The sequence below is a fragment of the Rattus norvegicus genome, chromosome 17 (assembly GCF_036323735.1).
Source record: "Rattus norvegicus strain BN/NHsdMcwi chromosome 17, GRCr8, whole genome shotgun sequence".
In the NCBI taxonomy this organism is placed as follows: domain Eukaryota; kingdom Metazoa; phylum Chordata; class Mammalia; order Rodentia; family Muridae; genus Rattus; species Rattus norvegicus.
Genome location: NC_086035.1, coordinates 7,593,452 through 7,615,357, shown reverse-complemented (window position 1 = coordinate 7,615,357; position 21,906 = coordinate 7,593,452). Strand labels below are relative to the sequence as shown.

General features: G+C 47.0%; 1 long non-coding RNA gene across 2 annotated transcripts in view; it reads right to left on the bottom strand.

Annotated features, from left to right (window-relative positions):
* The window catches only part of LOC108348498 (uncharacterized), a 35,824-nt gene extending 14,723 nt beyond the window's left edge, over positions 1-21,101 (bottom strand). The window contains exons 1-2 of one of the 2 annotated variants that reach the window (XR_010059369.1): positions 20,859-21,101; positions 16,163-19,402 (exon numbers count right to left, since the gene is read on the bottom strand). This is a non-coding gene — a long non-coding RNA (uncharacterized LOC108348498). Of the gene's footprint in view, positions 1-16,162; positions 19,403-20,858 lie in introns of those variants that run through there. The other variant, XR_001841759.3, reaches the window with a different exon arrangement.
* Between the last annotated feature and the right edge of the window lie 805 nt (positions 21,102-21,906).

Sequence of the window (21,906 nt, the reverse complement as noted above, 5' to 3'; positions counted from 1 at the left end):
AACCAAAAAAAAAAAAAAAAAGAAGTGTTAGAAGATGGGGTTGGGTCACTAAAATCATACCTCTCTGTCGGTGTCTACTCTGTGACACACTGCCTAGCCACAGGCCAACCATGGGGAGAAAGATTTGAAACTGTAAGCTAACCCAAGTCTCTCCCTTTCTATTAGTGGTCTATCGCAGGTACTTAGCCATAATGGTAGGGCCCTGGCCCACTTTTGTCATTAATTGATTAAGATCTACCCCTAAGGCCATGAAGGGGGTGACTGTGGATGCTTTCTCTGGCCACTGTATTCCAAGAACTTAAGAACCGTCTCAGAACCACCATATATACTAGTAAATTAATTACTAAAATAATTAGTTAATTAATTAGCTAATAAATCAGTTAATTAATCAGTCAATCAATTGGTTAATTAACTAGTTGATTGATTAGTTAAACAGTTAATTAATTAGTCAATCGATTAGCAAAACAATTGGTTAATTATTCAATCAATGGGTTAATTAATTAGTTAATTGGTTAATTAACTAGTTAATTAGCAAATCAATTGGTTAACTAAATAATTTGTTAACTGGTCAGCTAATTAATTAGTTAACTAATTGGTTAATTAGTTAGTTAACCTCTGCTGCCCTCATGCTGTGGCTGACTAGTACATAACCTGCACTGTGGTGAGGGTTCAGGGAAGCTGATCGTGGTCAGCCAAGAACAGCAAAGGCAATGGGCAAACCATGGGCGACTATAATCATCTGGATGCTTCTAGAACCAACCCATAAACACAGGACAGGTGTTAAAAGATGGCCTTTCTGGGTTATTGTAAAATAATCTGATCCCACTGGATCTCTTTGGGAAACCATCAAACAAATTAAATCACCATTAATTCATCGAATTAAATGAGGATAGGGCAAGCCATGGGTCAATTTTTTTTTTTCTTTTTTTCGGAGCTGGGGACTGAACCCAGGGCCTTGCGCTTGCTAGGCAAGCGCTCTACCACTGAGCTAAATCCCCAACCCCCATGGGTCAATTCTTAAACGTAAGCCACAAACCCACATTTTATAATTTAGAAGTTGGGTGCAACAGTTGCAAAAACAGGAGCATTGCTTCCCACAAAACTCACAGCACCCTTTTTCTGCCACCGTAACATGAACACACATTTCCAGCATCTTCAACAATATTTTACTTACAGGGTGAACACATAAGGGTTTCTATGTGGCCGTATGCATTGTGTTCTGGTTTAGATGTGCAAGCCCAAATGAAAATGCTCTATGTCAGCCCACGGAATACCTTCGCCGGATGTTTCTGTGTGGCAGAGCACTTACTCAGGAAATCAGTCTCACTCAGCCATCTATGTGCTCCAACTGTGCTATTTCTCTCTGAGAAAGGACCTTCTTCTCTTGCCCGAGGAACCGCCTTAGTCAGGGTTCCTACTGGTGTGACGACACCCATGGCCAAAAGCAACTTGGGGAGAAAAGGGTTTGCTCAGCTCATACCTCCACAGCACTGTTCATCACCACAGGAAGTCAGGACAGGAACTCAAACAAGGCAGGAACCTGGAGGCAGGAGCTGATGCAGAGGCCATGGAGGGATGTTACGTACTGGCTTGCTCCCATGGCTTGCTCAGCCTGCTTTCTTATAGAACTCAGGACCACCAGCTCAGGGATGGAACCACCCACCATGGGCTGGGTCCTCCCTCATCAATCTCTAATTAAGAAAATGCCCTACAGGTTTGCCTGCACCCACGTCCTAGGGAAGTATTTTCTCAATTGAGCTTCCCTCTTTTCATATGATTCTAACTGCTGATGTGCTGACATAAAGGTTACACAGCACAAGAACCAAGAAAAGGATCCCTGTCAATCACAGTGCTGGGCAGGCCCCTTCCAGAACTTTGTCTGTCGTGGTCAAGTTCTCTCTTTGGCTGGAGGGATGGGAAAGGTGGTGTGTGGGGGCCCCAGTTTGGCATCCATCACTCAGCACACGCAGATGTTCTGTGCTCATGTTGGAGCTGTGCACGTGTAGGAAACATAGGGGCCATAGCCACTCGTCAAACAGCCAGGATCCGAGAACTGGGAAAGGTCAGTTTAAAGCACCTTCATGTTCCAGAATGACCCGCGGCTAACAGTTGGGCGGGACAGAGTCATAGTAGCTAACTGAAAGCTTTCGAATCCTAAAGGGTCGTTCACAGAGAGGGAGAACCAAGATGAGGTATCTTGCCTCTGAAATGACAAAAACCAACACCCTCTGCATCCCCCTAAGGAATGCAACAGAAATCAGGGTCCTCAGAGCGTCCACATCAATGTATCTACACCACAGTTCAAAACTATACAAAATGCCAGGAACCAGAAACACGTGATCAACTCTCGAGAGGGCTGAGCATCCAAGAGTCACTCTGGGTGCGTATCTGTTGTAAGTCTCCTCAGTAACCACAGCCCCACAGCAAAAAGCTGCCTCTTGGCTCCAGGCTGAGAGCCGCATTAATTTATAGGTACAACAACACACCTTTAGAAAGCAACTTTACGGGCACAGCGTGGGTGTTGAGTGAAGCAGCAGCAGCTGTTTCCAGCTGGGGGCTATGACCTCCAGACACAGAAGCTTTTATCAAGTTTACAGTACCTGGCATGGATCCCTTTCTCTAGAGTGGGTCTCAAACCCAATAAGAGGTCACTCACTCCTGCCGTCTTCTGGCTGGAATACAGACACGGATGCTGCAGACACGGATGCCGCACACAGGAACTCACAGCATCTGTGTTTGCTTGCACAAGTCTTGCTCAAAATGTGACCTGTTCAGTCAGGATAAGTAGGGGCTGATGGGAATGAGGGTCCACCTCTCCATGAATTGCTATTGGTAGTTAATGGATGCTGGGGAAGGGAGAAGCAGTTTCACCAGTGGTGTGGCTGCTGGTGAGTGGTTCATGATCTGATAAACACCAGCCCACGCCCGACACACTCATATAAGCAGCTTCGATTAGTTACACCCCATCACCCATCGTCACGAAAGTAGGTGTCAGTCTAGTTGGGAAGGGGACGGGATCTGATAAGCTAGACAACGACAAGAGAGGACAGGAGGAGGTGGCTGGCTGAAAGTACATTTTATACATGTACGAAGTGGTCTGAAAAAGATTAACTTTGGTGGGAGAGGACAAAGCAGGATTTTTTCTGTGTATCTCAGACCATCCTGGAACTTGCTCTGTAGACCAGGCTGGCCTCAAATTCACAGATGTGCCTGTCTATGCCTCCCGAGTGCTGAGATTAAAGGCATGCCCCGCCACAGGCTGACTGAAGATTAACTTTTAAAAACTAAAAGCCCATGAAATGCAGACGAACACAAAATGTTTCTTTCAGCCAAGTGCACAAAGCAGAGACCCTCTCTATCAAAGGAAGAGGCAAGGAATTGATCTCTACTTGTGATGGGTAATTGCAGCTGTCAACCTCACAGGGTCCTGAAGCAACTGGGAGACCCACTGTGCATGCCTGGGTCTGCGCAGTGCTGGTTCCTTTGAAGTCATTTCGGAAGCAGGACTCCCAGTTGAGAAAATCCCTCTGAGATTGACAAACAGGCAAGTCTGTCGGGCATTTTCCTGATTGATGATTAATGTGGGAGGGCCCAGCCCACTGTGGGCTGGACCAACCCTGGGCAAGTGGTCCTGGGCCAGCTAAGATCACAAACCAAGACAGGATTACCTTGATAAGGCTAATTGATATTGGAAGACCCAACCACTTTTGAGTGACTCACTCCCAGATAGGATTCTAGACTGAACAAAAGGGAGAAGAGAGCTTGACTGACACCTTCGTTGCTCCTTTAAAATACAAACATCGATGATGTCATCGTCATCATTATGTGTTTGTATGTGAACATGTATATGTGTGCATATGTGTGTGTATGTGTGTGTGTTCTTGTGTATGTGCCTGTATGTGTCCCTATAAGTGTGGAGGAGGTCAGAGGACAACTTGCAGAAGTTGGCTTTCTCCTTCTGGCGTGTGAGACGTGACGGTTAAACTTGGATCATCAGGTTTGGCAGCCAGCACCTTCACCCACTGAGCCATCTTGCTGGCCCCATTCTCCGATTCTGTCCCAGGCTCCTGTGTCTCTGATGACAAATGTTGGGAGGGCCTGTGTCTTCTTCACAACCTTCATCTGAAAGTCAAAACTTCTCTCTGAGGTTGCTGTTACCAGAGGGTTTTGTCACAGCAATCGGAAAGTGACTAGAATACCTCCCTCCCTCCTTTCTTCCCTCCCTCCCTTCTTCCCTCCCTCTCTTTTCCCTCCCTCTCTTTTCCCTCCCTCCCTTCTTCCCTCCCTCTCTTTTCCCTCCCTCCCTTCTTCCCTCCCTCCCTTCCTTCCTCTTTCTTTCCTTCCATTCTTCTTTTTCTTTTTTCTATAAAAAAAAAAGCCACTAGAACTAGGGGTGTATGTAGGCTCAGTGGTAGGGTGCTTGACTAACATGCATGGGGTCCTGAGTTCAATCCCTACTACTGAAAAATAAAAGGAAGCATGAAAATACAGGGATGAAATGATGGTTGCAATAAATGCCCGACTAGTTGGTTTTTTGTTTTGTTTTTGTTTCTTTTAATTCTTTAAAATAAAGAGTAAGACTGAAAACTATAGGGAGTACTAATATAACAACGCTGTTTGGCTGAGTTTTATAGATCATACCTAAAACACAGGCGAGGAGGCCGGAGGAAGACGGAAGATTGAAAGACTTCTAAACTTTTGTTCTGTTCGCAGTGCTAAGTATCCCTATGCTGTCAAAGTCGGTAAGAATATTTAACCCCTGGAGGAAACACGAAAAATAAAACAGTGGGAAGAGACCCGGCTGAAAGACCTTAAGAGGAAATTAACATAACACACATAGCCCAGTAATCAGAAGGCAGGAAACAAACATATGATACACAGAATGGAGCGAAACAATATGCCGGATGAATTTACACGAATAATTACGTAAAATTATGCAAACCTACTCTCTGAATGGTTGGGGCTCAAGTGTGAAATGCACCCACAGATGCGTGTGCTCAAGTCTGCATCCTAGTTCATGGCGCCCTGTGAGAGGTGGGAGAGGCTTCAGGAAGTTGATCTGGGTGCAAGAAGCAGGTCGTTGGGGGTGCATCTCTGAAGGGTGTATCCAGGGACAGGAAAGATGATTCCAGGGCTAAGAGTGATGCCTGCTGTGCCCAATTCTTGTGTCAGGTGTCATGCAAAACCAACTCCAGGGGGCTGGTGTCCTTTTATGGCCTCCCTGGGCACGTATGAGAGAGAGAGAGAGAGAGAGAGAGAGAGAGAGAGAGAGAGAGAGAGAGCACAATTCCCTCCACCCTCTTTGCCATGAAACACTGCCTCATTGTGAGCCAGGAATGATGGAGCCAGTCATCTACACTATCAGTCAAAACAAATCCTTCTGTGTAGTTTCTCTTACAATAAGTTTACTCTTATTTCAGAGTAAATAAAAAAAAATCGCAGATTCCAGCCAAATATACTGGGCATTTGGAATCCATCAGTGTTTGTGGTTCCTCAGAGAATTAAAGTTTTCTCAAGGTAGAAGAATGTAAGGTTGACACATGAATTACCCGGATGAAGCGGAAACCGCAGAGGATACGGTTGGACTCTGTGTTGCAGGCTCCTGGGCAGGAACAGCTGTGTGCTTCTGAGACACCCTGTGCCCTTGTGCTCTCTTACCTGGGACCTCACAGTCTCTGTCTACTCTCCCAGAGGCCTTGAGCCACATAAGGGAGGAGAGGGTGATGGGAGAAACGGGAGAAGCCGTCGCACTCTGCACACATGGAGCCAGGGCCAAGGAATGTTTTTGGTGCTGAGTCCCTTGTGCTGTTGAATTTTCATACAGTTTGGGGGTTGGGATACGTCCATTACTCAGTTTTGAGCATGTGAACTGTCTTAAGTTGCTTTTGTTATGAAAAGTCATCATGACCAAGGCAACTTCTAGGAAGAAAGGATTTACTTGGGGCTTACAGTTTCAGGGAGTGTGTGACCAGCATGGCGAGAGCATGACGGGGGACTGGCACACATGGTACAGTACCTAGGAGTTTACATGCCAATCCACAAGCCTGAGCCAGTTAACCAGCAATAGCAAGGACTTTTGAAAACTCAAAGCCCACCCCCAGTGACACACCTCCTCCAATGAGGCCACGCCTCCTCCAATGATGCCACGCCTCCTCCAATGAGGCCACGCCTCCTAATCCTTCCCAAACAGTTCCACCAACAGGGGACAAAAGTATTGAAACAGATGAGCTTGTGGGTGGCATTCTTATTCAAAGAGCCACAGGATGACATTCACTCAGGTTCCCGTGATAGACTTTGGAGACTAAGATCCTATCTAGGCCACCCTGAGCAGGTAGTCTACCTCTGATTTTTGTGTCTGAAATGTGACCAATAAAACATCAGTCAGGCACTCATGTTCAGAAACGTGTTAATGACATGCTTCACAGGTGTAGAATGTGTGGGCAAAAGGTGGTCTGAAATACTTCGCTTGCGGGTGTCTCTGTCATGAAATTTGCTTCATAAGCCACTGTGGAGAAATAAAAACATTTCTCCCAGGGAGCCTTTGTGGATCTCTTTGTGGGCAAATGAAACCTGTTTCAAGGTACCATAGGCTGGTGATAAAGGGTTTCTGCAAATCCCCCTCAGATTGTAGACAGAACCAATCCCAATTCATTGTATAAACCTTACAAAGACCCTGCCAGGAAATTTGATGGAGAGCCGTCTCTTTAATAAAGAGAAGGTGTCAGAGGAGACTCTAAGATGGCATGACTCCACCGTGAGTGTGGGAGGCAGGGGCGAGAAGATGTTGACAAGATGGCAATCACACAAGCAGATCAACCCAGTGGGATACGCCTTATGTTGTTTTCTGATTTGAAAGCCTTATTTCTTCCTCAGTGAGCGAGGCTGCAGGGAAACCCCAGAAAGGACTGCTCTGTGGGTGTGGAAAAAGATTTATTGTAAGTCTGAAACTGCCCGCTGTTGGCAGAGAGAGAATAGCCAGAGGTGTGGGGGGAGGAGGGGCAGTGGAGTCCAGGCTGCCACGACCGCCTCTTCAGGACAGAGTGTAGCAGACTGGCAACTGCCATGACTAGGTCTTGGGAGCAGAGAAGTGGAATGTGGGTGTGAGTGTGTGTGTGTAAAGTGTGGGAGTATTGTGAGGATGTGTGTGTGTGTGTGTGTGTGTGTGTGAGGGGCATGAGAGTGTGAGGGTGTGTGTATGTGATAGGAATGAGCATGTGTGAGGAGTGTGAGTATATGTTAGTGTGTGAGGTGTGTGTGTGTGTGTGTGTGTTAGGGGTGTGAATGTGAGTGAGGGGTGTGAAGTGGGTGAGTGGTGTGAGTGTGTGTGAAGGGTTGGGTGGGGAGCCTGGCTGGTTTTAAAGAGAACAGCGTAACTACGGAAGGAGGGAGTGGTAGATTCAAGAGCAATCTAAGGTTTTGGAGTGGGGAGGGTGGGCAGATGGTGAACCAGAAGAGCTCTGTGGCTTTGATAGTCACCGCATGTGTATATGGCCATAGAGAACCAGATGCCCCATTCACCAGAGGCAAGGAGAGATAAGGGAGTGGCTTCCCTTGGCAGAGAGAAACCCATTGTCCAAGTTTCTGAGGAGTGCTGAGAGTAGCCTGTGATGGTGACAGCAGTCCTTCTGTTTGCCCTGTCAGCATTCAGCCAGAGCTGAGCCCCGACTGTCACCTTAGTCAGTGGCACTGCATTCTGCAGAGAGGTGGTGAGGGAGTGCGCGGAGTATGTGGGGGGCTAACACTTGGTATCTTAGCCTGTGGTTTCCTGAAGCATCAAGGTTCTGTGCCGATGCAGCTGTTCATCCACAGGGGCGAGTTAATCAGGGAACTCTCTGCTAGGTGGGGGACAGTCGGGACTCCCTCCTGCATGGAGGACAGTCAGGAAGCCCTGTGTCAGGGTCTGCCATATACCATTTGAATTCAGAAAACTACATTACTGTAGCAACTACTTCATGGCTTCCTGTGGTACAGGCCAGACAGTTTACCACCCTAGCTTTTCACTGCCATTCTGAGAATGAGGGCCATGAATTAAATGTGCCTATGCACATCCAGATCTCCCACGAGAGCCTTTTCCCTGGCAGTGAATCCCAGGAGATTCGGTCCTGAGGCCACTGTTTGCTGCTGCCTGAGTTCAGACCTGTGGATTGATGGCTTCCGGTGCCTCGCCGTGTAGCGCTTGGCACCACGGACAACTGTTCATTAGACGTTCTTAACAAACCAGGAAATCAAGCCAATGGAAGGCTTATCTATGCTGGCCAACCTCTGAGAGTACTTGATTTTTAACTAAGCACACAGAGGAAGTACACTGTTGTTTTTTTTTTAATAACCTTTTTATTACTCAAGTGACAAGTTTAGAAAAACTAGAAAAGCACAGATAGGCAAAATGAAGACGTTAAAAGTCAACCTGTGTGCCTGAAGGTAATTATCATTAGCGTTTGGTGACGTCCTTTCTGACTTTCTCTATGTGGGTGCGTTAAGTGTTCAGATTGAATCATGGTGTTTTCTCTCTATAACATGACTTAATAACGTATGAATAAAACCTTTATCAATAATGGCCATCACATTCTAAACGGCTGCGTGGCTCATGGAAACCCGCGTATGTTTATTCATTTAGTTGACTCAACTATCGGGAGGCATTTACAGTGTTTCCTAAGTATTATAAAATACACTGCAGTGAGAATTAATGAAATATTCATAGGCACAACAACGATTACTTGCCAAGTAAAAGTAATGAGACGTTTAATGGTTCTATAAGAGTCTGAACATTTTATGTGTTTTTACATGCTATGAAATTCTCTCCCGGGAAAGCCCTTCTAATTTCTACTCATAGGAATATATTTCATGAGTCCTTGTCTTTCTTCACTCTTGGAACCTTAGGTGTTTTGCCCATTACTGTTCTCCTGACAGCAACAGCCTAAAGAAGGAAGGATGTGTTCACACGCGTGCCCACAGCCTTAGAGACTGTCAGCCCGCCATGGTGGTCAAGGCTCAGCCATTAGAGTGGTCCGTGGGGGAAGGGGGTAGCTTGTTGACACCCAAGAACCATGAAGTGGAGAGCTTGGGCCAGAACTAGAAGTGGACATGATCCTCAGAGTTACTCTCGGGCCCCGCTTCTGCCAGCAAAGGCCTGCATTTCTAGCAGTTCTGCATCTCCCCAAGCAGTACCAGCAGGTGAGGAACAAGTGTGCAGACTCCTGGGCCCGTTGGTGTTTCACATTCAAAATTAGAGATTCTGTACTTGGTTCTCACAGGGTCCTGACACAAAGCACATTTATTCCAGCTTCAAAACCACTCATGTTGACAGTCCCAGCACTGTTCACACTGTTCAAACTTCCCAAGTGTCTTTATAGCAGGCTCTTCACCGTGAGCCCTGTAAAACTGAGAAGGACTTTATGCACTTGCGATATGTAATGGCACCAAGAAAAGGTTTGGCTCCCAAGGTGAGGAACGCAGTGTAGTTCAAAACAAAACAGAACAAGACAAAACAGAAAGCCCCTCCAGGCCAAAGCAAGACTGAAAACAAGCAGGGGCAACACTCAGTTAGCCACCTCCATGCCTAGCATCTGGAGCCTTTGGTGGCAATGGCTGCGCACCGATGTCCTGAGGTCTCTGTTGCAATTTAGGCTTCACTGTCCTAGCTCTGTACATAGACTGTTGGTGCCTACCTGCATGGAGTCTAAATTCTGAAAGACACAGCCTGGCTTCCTTAGCTGCTGCTGCTGGAGGTGCTTCCTTCCTCCTCTTCCTCCTCCTCCTCCCTTTCTCCTCCTCCTCCTCTTTCTCCTCTTCTTCTCCTCCTCCTCTCCTCCTGCCCCTCTTTCTCCTCCTCCTCCTCCTTCTCTTCCTCTTCCTCTTTCTCCTCCTCCTTCTCCTCCTCTTCCTCCCCTTCTCTTCCTCCTCCTCTTTTTTAATTTTTTTATTTTTATTAACTTGAGTATTTCTTATTTACATTTCGATTGTTATTCCCCTTCCCGGTTTCCGGGCCAACATCCCCTAACCCCTCCCCCTCCCCTTCTATATGGGCTTCCCCCCCCCATCCTCCCCCCATTACCACCCTCCCCCCAACAATCACGTTCACCAGGTGTTCAGTCTTGGCAGGACAAGGGCTTCTCCTTCCACTGGTGATCTTACTAGGCTATTCATTGCTACCTATGAGGTCAGAGTCCAGGGTCAGACCATGTATAGTCTTTCCTCCTCCTCTTTTTTAAACCTCAGTGCAAACGTCCATTGCCTTACAACCCATGCATCGTGCATGTCTGCAGAGCTAATCATCACATGGAAGACGTCAGGTTCTGATAGTAGCTTGAACTGTGTCTTTTACCGGTCGCTGTTGGCTTTGAGCTCTGGTTCAGCCAGACCTAGGAGCACATTCTCCTCAGCGCCAGGTGGCCAGGGTGTCACCTCAGCAGTTCTTGTTGCCAAGGAGTTCTTTCACCAGGTGCCCTCCTCTCAGGTGGACTTGTGTCCTGGAGCCTTCAGTGGCCAGGGTCTCACCCGGCCCTCAGAACATTTCTGGGATTGTCTCCATCCACATAACAGCACTAATACCTCACAGTTACAGCCTTGCCCATGGCTTTAAATGCATGAGTGTTCCTTTCCTCACCACACAGCATGTTTTTCACACCTTTCTCTGCCTTCTGCTTTCAGTCCTCACTGTAAACCTGACTAAACACAGCCAGCAGCGACCATGCTACTGTATCGTAGCACTGCACTGCACTGAGACCTCTTCTGCTATGTTTGGATTCATGTTCACATTGTCAGTGCAGTCAGAATGCAGCTAAAGTCTTTTCTAGAACGTAAGGGGAACGGCCTCTCGTCATCTGGTTCCCAATAGTCTCTGCTCCTTTCCAAAGACTAATGTGAGGGTGCTGCTCACTCTTTCCTTTTATTTGAGGGTTCTGTCCTTCCAAACTCTCAGCAAAAGCGCTCACTAAGGTCTGCTTACAGCCATGTTGACTTCTCTGGCCCACATCATGGAACTCCCTACACTCCTCTTAACGTCCTCTAGGTGTACTAACCACACCACCAGGTTTATTGATACAGTGAGATCGCTTTCCGGTATCTGGTTTGGTTTTTTTTGTTTTTTTTTTTTCTTGTTGAGGAATGACAACAAAGAATGTCCTCTGTAACAAGTGAATTTCAGATAAACAATCATTTCCTGATTTTATTTACTGTGAGAATGTGCCCTGTCAGTTTTCTCCATATAGTAGTTTTATGCCAAAAGTTATTTATAGGGAATTTGATTTTAACTGGCTATCCCATGCTCATCTGACTCTCCACCCCACCCCAGCAGCAGTGCTCTGTAATCGAGTCCTCTGTCCAGTTGTCACCACTGGCTCTCCTGTGCTAAAAGTACTTTTTCATAAAACAAGTGGGTTACAGATTACTCTCTGCTCAGTGGCTGAGTTGACTGCGCTGTAACACAAATCCTAATTACAATTTATATTGTGTGGTGACAAGACCATAATCACGGTGGTCCCTTCCTAAGATCCTCAGAACCTGCCGCCCCTCACCTGACCTGCTCCCACTTCACCTGTGGACCTCACCTCTGCTCCTTTCCCCACCACTCACTGGCTCTTGCTTTAGAAACTTGTGTGTGTTCCGAGAGCCTGCTGATCTCGTCAATGCCCTTTTGTGTCTGCTGCTCCTCGGTCTGGAAGGCTCTTCAGCTAAGTGTTTGTGTAGTGCAATCCTCTGGATTCTGAGGCCCCTGTTCAAGCGTCTTGTCAGAGATTGGCTTTGACAACCTAGTCGGAGCCAGTTGCCATCCCTCATCGGTCACTTTCAGGCAGATTAATTCATTTCTGCTCTAACAGTTCAATGCCATTCAAATGATGTCCTTCCCTCGTGTGGGTGCATAATCAGTGTGTCACCTCTCTGGGAAAGTCACCCGCCTCTGTGCTTCTCATTGCATCCAGTGGTGTAGAACCTGCTGCAAGCTGGGAGCTCTGGAGGTAGTGGAGTCAGTCCTGAGGGACGAGGGTCCTGTGTCCACGACAGCAGTTATTGGAGTTGGGGCTGATGGAGGGCAGTCCCTGAGGTGGAGATGTGTGTGTATGACCCTTCATGGAAGGTTTCCAAGATACAATGTGAGAGGGAGAGTAAGAAAGTAAGGAAGGGGAAAAGTCCAGGGTAAGGTCTTGGTCCTCATCTGATCCCCGGGAGAACCAAGGCAGATTGCACCCTCTTGTGACAGGCAGGTGCATCCCGGGAGCCTATCAGCACCCAGGAAGTTAGGCTCCCAGAACTGGCGGATGCAGCAACAATAACCAATAGGCAGCAATTTGACAAAGCTCTCCTGACCATGTGACCCACCAGGAGCAAATAGCCGAGCAGCCAAGGGCAGGCACGCAGAACCAGTAAGGGCATCTAGGAAGATGGGGGTTCCTCTAGCGTCTTTGACGGCCATCCTGGGGAAGGACTCCCCACATAAGCAGGACAGTGTGCCTTCCCCCTTACTAACCTATCTGCGGAAATTGCCGGAAGCCCGAAGTACAGCTGAGACAAGTCTAGAAGTATGTGTTAGCAGTTCTAGTGCATCAAAGGTCATAGAAGAAGAGAACACTGTTTCCATCCTGGGGGGCATCTCGCTGCTGTGTGACAAGGGTTCTTCAAGTGACTGTCCCCTCGGGGTGGGCAGTGTGGGTGGGAGAGGTAGGCTGAGCGGGTTTTTAAGAAACTCTCTAAGCAAGACCGAGTGGAAAGTCATACCCTCCAAAGTGTAAGGGTGGCAACGTCAGAAACTGAGAGTATCTATTATCATGGAGCGGGAGAGCCACAGGTCAGAGGCCAATAGAAACAGCCAAGTGCTCCAAGGAGACAGCAACACACATTTAACATGGGCTTGACCTTAAAGACGCCAAAGGAATGTCATCGCCTTTGGGATGTGATATTCACACACAGGGTGACACTCAAAAAGTTAGCAAGCATCCATTTAAAGCGTGTGGCTCTTTTGTGACCGCCCCTTCCCATGGCTGTAGTCCATCAGTTTTACGTCACAATGAACATTCCTAATACATTATGACCAAGCTGTGACTGATTCGATGGGAGTAGCATCTGGGGCTGTGCACCAAGTGTCACCGAGTTATTGGCCAATTTATTTGAGACAGACCGACTGAATGGAAGCCACCTGGCTTTGGGAAGGACTCTCTCCTTCTCAAGGGAGGGGGGTCATCCTCCACAAGCCAAGCCAGAGTCTGAACTGATCGAGAAACTTCTCCATCCCCATCATGACACACCCAGTGATGTTTCTGTCACGTTGATCATGTGTTCTGTAAGACTTTACAAAGAATCACTCCATCTGTTATTATTGTGCCCATCAGATAAGACTCTGGGAGTCTGTCCTTTTCCTCCCTGTGGGATTCAGGGCTGGAACTCCCACCTAGTAAGCGCCTTCACCCACTGAGCCATTACATGGGCCTTGACCATGTTATGTGACTTAGTGAGGGTTTTACTGGCATGAACAGACACCATGGCCAAGGCAAGTCTTATAAAGGACAACATTTAATTGGGACTGGCTTACAGGTTCAGAGGTTCAGTCCACTGTCATCAAGTGTGGGAGCAGGGAAGCATCCAGGCAGGCATGGTGCAGGAGGAGCTGAGAGTTCTACATCTTCATCTGAAGGCTGCTAGCAGAATACTGACTACCAGGCAGCTAGGATGAGGGTCTTAAATCCCACACCCACAGTGACACACCCACTCTAACAAGGCCTTACCCACTCTAACAAGGCCACACCCACTCCAACAAGGCCACACCCACTCCAACAAGACCACACCTACTCCAACAAGGCCACACCTACTCCAAAAAGGCCACACCCACTCCAACAAGGCCACACCTACTTCAACAAGGCCACACCTCCAAATAGTGCCACTCCCTGGGCCAAGCATATAAAACCATCACATTATGTATTCTAAATCTCTAACTATATACAAATAACTGTTACCCAGATACCTCAATTCTTAATAATTCAAGCATTTTAAAGACAGAAAGTATTTGGAAACACTATTTGCAGAATTGAATAGATTCAGTTTGGTTAGAAACAAAATAACAACAATAAGCAATAGTCTGAAAGGACCCGAAGTATGGGCCACCCCTTTACAAATCAGTTCTTTCCAACAGTCTCTTGATAAGTCCGCCTTGTTTTTTCATTTTCATTACACAAGAACAAATGACCAGAAAAACAAATCAGCCTTCAAAAGAATGTATTTGCATTTCTTCTTTCATGTACAAGCAGACCTGCCTACCAAGGACAGTGTCAGATGATAACGTTTGAAAGTGGAAGCATTGTCTTAAAGTAGATACAATTCACCGGTGAAGACTCAGGCCTGCCCAGGTTGTTGCCGACTAGAGGACAGTATAAATGAAAAGCCCTTTAAAAGCCCTGGCAGAGTGGGGGCAGAGAGGGATGCTCACGGGGAGTGGCTGTGTCAGGACAGTGCTTCAACCCGTCTACATGGGAGGGTGGACCTGCCAGGCCACTAAATATGAGCCAAGGATGTGCCTTGGCTGTTCAGCCCTTGTGGCTCTGTGTTCTAGAAGTTTCGAATCCCCAGCAAGATATGAAGAGGGAGAATCTCTCTTACCTGTTCATCCATCTCCTCAGCTTTGAGACAGAGTTTCTCATAGCCTGTGTAAGCAAGGAGGACCTTAAAACTCTAATCCTCCTGCCTTTGCCTCCTAAGGGCTGGCACTACAGGTGTGCACCACCGCAGGATATATGGAGGTAGTGATAGAACTCAGAGCCTATGCCTGCTAGGTAAGGGCTACCCTCAGCCCTATATAGCCTCTGCCCTGATAGTGATATTTTATAAACTATGAGGGATGTGGCACACAATGGTAATCCCAGCACTCAGGAGATAGAAGAGAATCGCAAGCTCTAGGGCAGCCTGGGTTGCACAGGGAGCCTCCGTCTTTAAAAACGTGTCAGGACGTATCTATGCCATCCATGTTCAGAAACAAAAAAGAATAGCCTTTTAATGATATGCAAAAACCTGGGGAGTGCACCAGTCTGGGAAGGGGTTGGCATGTAAGGGTCTGGGTGAGGGAGTTTTCATTGCATCCATTATATAGTCAGACTTTGAAAACAAATGCATTTACCATCCAAACAGCAGATTTGCAGGAACATAATTTATGGGCTGTAAGATTTAGCCTCTAATGCATTCAGCTTCACTATCGTCTGTTTGGGACTTTTCGTCCCCCGTTCCCGGCCCCACCCAAGGAAACCCATTAACAGTAAACTCTACTTCTCCCCCAGATACTGCCAACAGTAAACATTCATTCTGCCAGTGTGGATTTGCCTATTCTAGACATAAATATAATTAAGCCGGTCGTGCAGAGCTTTTCGCAGTGCATGTAAGGTTTGCTCGTGTAATAGCCCCATCGGTAATGCAGTATTTTCCCCTGCTCACGAAGTGATTCACCTTAGGGATAGCTGGACGATCACGTGAGTGTTTTTCACCCTGGACTGTAGTGAGTGATCTTGCTATGAAACTTTGTGCATATTTTTGGGTGGATACATCTTTGCACTTCTCTTCCCTACATCAGAGAAATAGAACGGATGGGTGGTGGATCCTGTACATTCGAGAAACAGTTTGCTGCCCTGCTTCCCTTTCTCAAGAGCTGAGCAAGTTCAAGTTTCCCCAATTCTTCTCATCTTTCTGATTCAGTCCAACTCAGGGGGTCCCTGTGATATCTCTGAGGCTTGGTTCACATTTCGCAGGAGGCTCATAGTCCTGGGCCTCATTTAACTGTTGGTAACTTGCATACCTTCTTGGGAAAATGCCTGTTTGAACCTTTTGCTCAGTCACACACAGAGACTCTTGTGGTGTTATTGTTGACCAGAGAGTTCATGACCCACCCTATGTAGGGAGTCACTCTGAGCTATACAGTCACAAAGGACGTGGGGAGCGGGTGTGGCGGCAGTCCCAAGATGGCGCCTGGGACTGCAGCTAAGTCTCATGACTAGCACCTGACTTCCTCACACACCTGAAACTAGCCACGTCCATTGTGAGAGCTGCGCAGGCGCACCATGACGCAAGATCAGGCCATGTGACGTGGACCTATGAACTGAGACTACACGGTCTGGACTGAGGAGGCGGAGTTGAGGGAGGATGTAAGGGAGTGTGCTCGGGGGGCTGGGGAGGAGGAAGAGAAGAAAAGAGAGATTGCTGCTTGCACGCAGAAAGAAAGGTTCCTGACTAAACTGCTTTGAGAAGAACGTCGTGGTGTCGCTCCTTTCTGCCGGAACCCTGAGCACAGACTCTTGTTAGATTCCTGGTCTGATGGTGCCCCTTGGCACACTGATGTTTAATCTTCTGGTGGCATCCTCTGGAGTCAGGTGTGTCTGCTCTATCTTGCTGCTGTTTCTCCGTGCACTGTGAAGACAGCTCTGCCCAACCCCAGGCTACACACGAGGCTGCCCCTGAGTAATCTTTGATTCAGGCCTGGCTTCTGCCTTGGGCTACTCTTCCAATGGGGTGCGTGGTCCTTCTGCATTCTTCTGCGTGCGTGCATGCAGTCGTCCCCACAGCTCGAGTGACAATTCCTCCCGCCCCCAGTCACACACTTTAGAAACTTTGTTAGAATCAATTGACTGTAAAGACACAAGCTTATTTCTGGACTCTTAGCTCTGCTCCAGGGATGCCCTCCTTGTCTCAGAGCCACACTCTTGATGACTTGCAAACCTGGAACACAGAAGCCTGAGCACTCGACTTCTAAGTTTTCAGACACATTGCCTTGTACGTTTATCCATGTCAGGGTAAACTTTGGGACGCTGGCGGTGATGACAGTGTCTGATAGGCCACCGGGAGAGGATTCCGTTTTAACAACACCCACCTTTCCAGTTCGTAAACCCGTAATGTCTTCACATTTCCTGAAGTCTTACTTTGCCAGCGTTTTGCGGTATTACGTTTACGTGTCTGTGCATTTAGCCCTGGACGTTGTATTGTTAAGTGTTGCTCCTCTCACCAGTTCAGATCCGAGTTGTTCTTTGACGGTGCGGGAAAGGAGACCGAGTTCAACACAGTGCTTCTGGTCTGCCATTCTTCTGAGCCCATCTATTTGCTATAATTTCTTTCCCTGGCTTCCTTAGGGTTTCTTAGAGGTAATTCCAAGCTTCTTTCTCTTCCACCGTTATCAGGGGTAAAATGCTAACATTTTGTTGAGTAGAAGTGACCAGACATAGACATCCCTCGACTGGTCCCGGATATAGGGAGAACATTTGGTCTTTCATCATTAATAAGGGTGGTCTCTACGGTTGGTTACAGATTTCCATTGTCACACAGCGAGGTTCCCAGGTGCTAGTTTCCAGAACATTTGTATGGCAAAGAACAGCATTAGATTTTGTTAAATATGTTTCCCGTATCTAACGATCTAAACAGCCACATGGTTAGTGTCCTTAATGCTTTCAGTGTACTGCGTTCCACTGAATGACTAGGAGATCAAGCCAACCTTGCATTGCTGGAGAACGCTTTCCCTGGATATCCAGCATAATCCTCTTAAATATCACTGGGTTTGTTCTGCTAGCATTTTGTTGATGGGTTTTTGCATTCGTGTCCCCAAGGGGCAGTGGAGGGTATCACTTTATTTAGATTTTTCTTCCTTTTCAGATGACATTAATTGCCTAAAGTCATGGGATGCTTATCAATCCCACCAGCTCCTGTTGGTTGCTTTCTACGCTTTTTTGTGGCTTTATTTCAGTATTTATTGCAGACTCCATGAATGGGCAGAGACACGAGGTACCTGTCTATGACTCCATGAATGGGCAGAGACACGAGGTACCTGTCTATGAGGATGGCATCCTGAGTAAATGTGTACAGTTTTACACGGCCGTGGCCATGTCAAGGACCACAGCCGACCACAGCCTCAGACCCGTAGGAAATGGCAAAGCTTTACCCCAGGGGTAAGGTTGAGAGGTATGGCGGTGAAGCCTTCCCCTGGACCATGTGCCGAGTATGTCCACCATAACTGTATCCCTGCTGGGTGTTACAGCCTGAAGACCGCTCCCACAGAGATGGCTCCTAACTAAACCAGGCTGAAGCTGCCTCCTGGTGCAGTTGGGTATAATAAATACATCTTCTTGTTTATCTGCACGTCATGGCCACACCTCCTTGTTCAGCTGTGTTCAGTGACCCCCACCTTGCTGTTTAACTCCGTAAAATAAACATGCTGAGCTTCTGGGACACTGCCGTTTCTCCATCAGAGGGCCCAGCCCACCGTTCTCTCATTTCCTAGAGTTGGCGTTAACACCGTCCTTCCAGCTGAGGGCTATGTCAGGTATTTACCAGGCTCTCCCTATCTGTTCTTCTGTTGACAGCCTCTAGGCTGTATCCACACCTTGGCTGTGATGAACTCTGCCACAGTAAACACAGTTGTATAGGTCTCTCTCTATCTACATCTATATCTATGTATATATACATATATATGTGATTATATATAGAGATAGATATAGAGATACAGAGATATGGAGTTATAGAGATACAGAGATATAGAGATATAGAGAGACAGTCTTCTGGGTGTGGCCTGGGCTTACCAGAGAAGGATCAGAGAGTAGCTCTCCTTTGAGTTTTTGGGTGAACCTTTATTCTGATCTCCATGGTGGCTGGCTTAATTTACATGTCCACAAACAATGAAGGATTTCTTCCACCCTGTATCCTTCCCAGAATTGGAACAAACAAACACAAACAGAAAGTGCTCCTCGGGGGAATGGTGTTTTAAACTCTGACTAACCCATCACTTATTTGTACTGTGAGCAACACTCCTGCCCCCATCCCCCATCCATGTCTGTGTGTGTGTGTATGTGTGTGTATGTGTGTGTATGTATGTGTATATAAATGTGTGTATGCATGTGTATGTGTGTATGTGTGTGTATGTATGTGTGTATGTGTGTATGTGTGTGTATGTGTATCTGTGTATGTGTGTGTATGTGTATATGTATGTGCATATATGTGTGTGTGTATGTGTATATGTGTGTGTGTGTGTGTGTGTGTGCCTCCCCTCCCACAACTCTCTGTTCCATTGGCCCTATGCTGCTTCTTGGTCTCCATTTCATTCATTTTGGCTCCAATCATGATTATCTCTTTCTTTCCTCTAATCTCGTATTTGCCTTATTCTTGCTTCCCTAAGACCTTGAGATACATAACTAGGTATTTAGTTGAGATCTCTTCAGGGCTTTTGACAGAGCCCTGTGGTTATTAAGGATTCCTTTTAGAACTGACTCTGTTGTATCTCAAAGATTCTGACACATAGTCTTTCCATTTTCGCGTTTCTAGGAAATTTCCATTCCCATCTTCTGACTTCTTCAACCGCCCGCTGTTTGTTCAAACCTTGTCATGCTGGTTGCAGACAAACCTGCATTCCCTGTGGTTTCTCCGCCGTTGATCTCTGGTCTCATTCCATTAGGATCTGACACAACAGATGAAATTAATTCATTGTTTGGTATTTGTTAAGACTTGGTTCATGGCCTAATACGTGATTTATTTCCAGACACAACTCCATGGGCTATCGAATGGCCCTTCCTGTAGACAACAGTTAGGCGTAGGAGAGATCTCAGTGCAGCAGTCTTCATGGGCTTTGTCTGTAGGATCTATCTATCTATGAGGTGAGTGAGGTATTGAAGGTACTCACTTATTTTTGTGCCTAGGCCATTCTGTTCCTTGTGTTCCACAGTGTTTGTTTTAGGAGATTGGGCTCCCCATTACCCAGTGCAGGCCTGCTTGCCCGTTACCACCCCTGCGTCTGCTGGATGGGCTGTTCCTTTGGGTGTGCACCTTTACTGTTCTGACTGACCTCAGCTTGGAATTTGCCCTGTTAGAAGGATAGCTGCAGCCGCTCTCTGCTTCCCCTCACGTGGAAGGCCATTTCCCCGTTGTCCACACCCCCCGCTTCAGACTGGGCCGTCTGCACTGATGCACTTGGTGTCTTGTGGACAGCAAACAGCAGGACCTATTACTGTTCTCGAGACCAAGCGGCCAATCTTGCCTTGGAACCGGAGGATTGTCCCGTTTTCATTTTCTATACATGACTGAAAGGTGGGCACTAACTTCTACTTACACCTCCTTTCCCTGGTCCTCAGCACACCCTCGCTCGATCTTTACCTACCAAAGGGCTGGCCAATTAACTGCTCAGCCGCAGGTTAATTTCAGGTAATCCTTTTTCAAGGGTTTTGTTAACTGTCTCTTCAGACTGCTCAAATGTTCTGCTGATGACTGATCCTCATAAAGTTTTTGTTTCAGTCATTATAGTTTTTCATCGCAGGATTTCTTTGTAGTCTTTTTATTTTTATTCAGCTTCCTCCCCCCTTAAAAAAAAAACCACGTAGAAGACTCTGATTCTGTACTTCCCTGAGTGTTTTGATTATTTCCTCCACAGAACTTCAACACACACACACGCACGCACGCACGCACGCACGCACAAACACCCAACAGCAACAAAAAACAAACAACAGCAACAGCAACAACAAAACCCTTACAGTACAACTTGGTTTACCGTCTCTGCTGAGGACACCATTGCTCAGGCTTCCTCCAGGGCAGCTCAGTTGACTCCACCCCCTCCTCCCTGCCGTGTGCTGGCTTCCAGCTTCCTTACCCATTTCTCTCCAGTTTGTTTGCAGTATTGCAGTATTGCAATTTGAACCCAGGATTCTGTGCATGCAAGACTTGCCCATCACAAAGCTGCAACACCCGTCAGCCATATAACAATAGCAACAACAACAACAGCAAAAAAAACCCCAAACCCCCTACAACTTAGTTCATAGCTTAGTTCATACAATGGCTATTCTGGAGATCAGATATCCCTTCCGCAGGATACACTGTCACCCACGTTTGTTGTCGATATTGCAACTGCTCATTTAGTGACTTACCTGTGTGAATTCTGTCAAGGAGATTCTTTGCCTGAAGTGTCTGCTTTCTTATCTATCACAAGGCAGCGTTTATAAGGGGTGTATTAATTGCAGAAATAAGTGGGCTTCCTTGCAACATTTCAAATGAGTTCTGTGAATCATAGCCAGGTCCTGAGATTCGAAAGAGAACAAACAGTTCACATGTTTCAAGGGCAAAACCACATGACCACCGTATTTCCCACGTGGCTTTGCGGCATTTAAAGAACTGCAACTCCCAGCATTCCAGTTACCTGGTCCTTGGGCAGGCGGGGCTTATGGTTGACTTTGCTTCTTAACACCCTTCGTGAACGCGATGGCTATAACAGAATTGTAAACTGTCCGTGTATTGAAACTGCCCCACAGTATAACCCAGAGCTGTGGCAAAGGCCGGGAAACACATTCCAAGAAAAAGAGGGTGGGGGGGATTTCTTTGTTCTGAGGCAACCTGTAACAATCTTACAATTCATAATATCTGCCTTTGTTCAGAGCTTCAAGGTCACCCAGAGGTCAGACAGTTGAATCTTCTTAAGTATTTTTCTGGGCTTTTCCACAGCCCTTCATGCAGGGAGGAAATTCTGGGACTCCTGGGATACAATGTGTCTTTTTAGGATGCCTATGAACATCTTTCTTGTTCTCTGATTATCTTTTCAATCCAGTGGGGAGTGTTCTCTTTCTCTTTCTCTCTCTCTCTCTCTCTCTCTCTCTCTCTCTCTCTCTCTCTCTCTCTCTCTCTCTCTCTCTCTCTCTCTCTCTCTCTCTTCAGATTGTGCTGACTCAGGCAGCTGAGGTACCTAATCATTTTCCTACTTGTAGTCAACAAACACCTTGGGGAACTGAGCCTTTTCCATTGATCAGGCTTTGAGTCAGGTCAAATAAAGACAAACATTGTAAACTGGGGGTTTTCCAAGGAGCTGCCAGGCAGCTGTGGTAGCGATGGCCTCTGGGCATGGTGCTTTGTGCAGAGCTCCTCATCCATCTGCCTCTCTGCTGACTGGAGCAATGCGAGCTTGCAGCCAGCATTGATGACTCT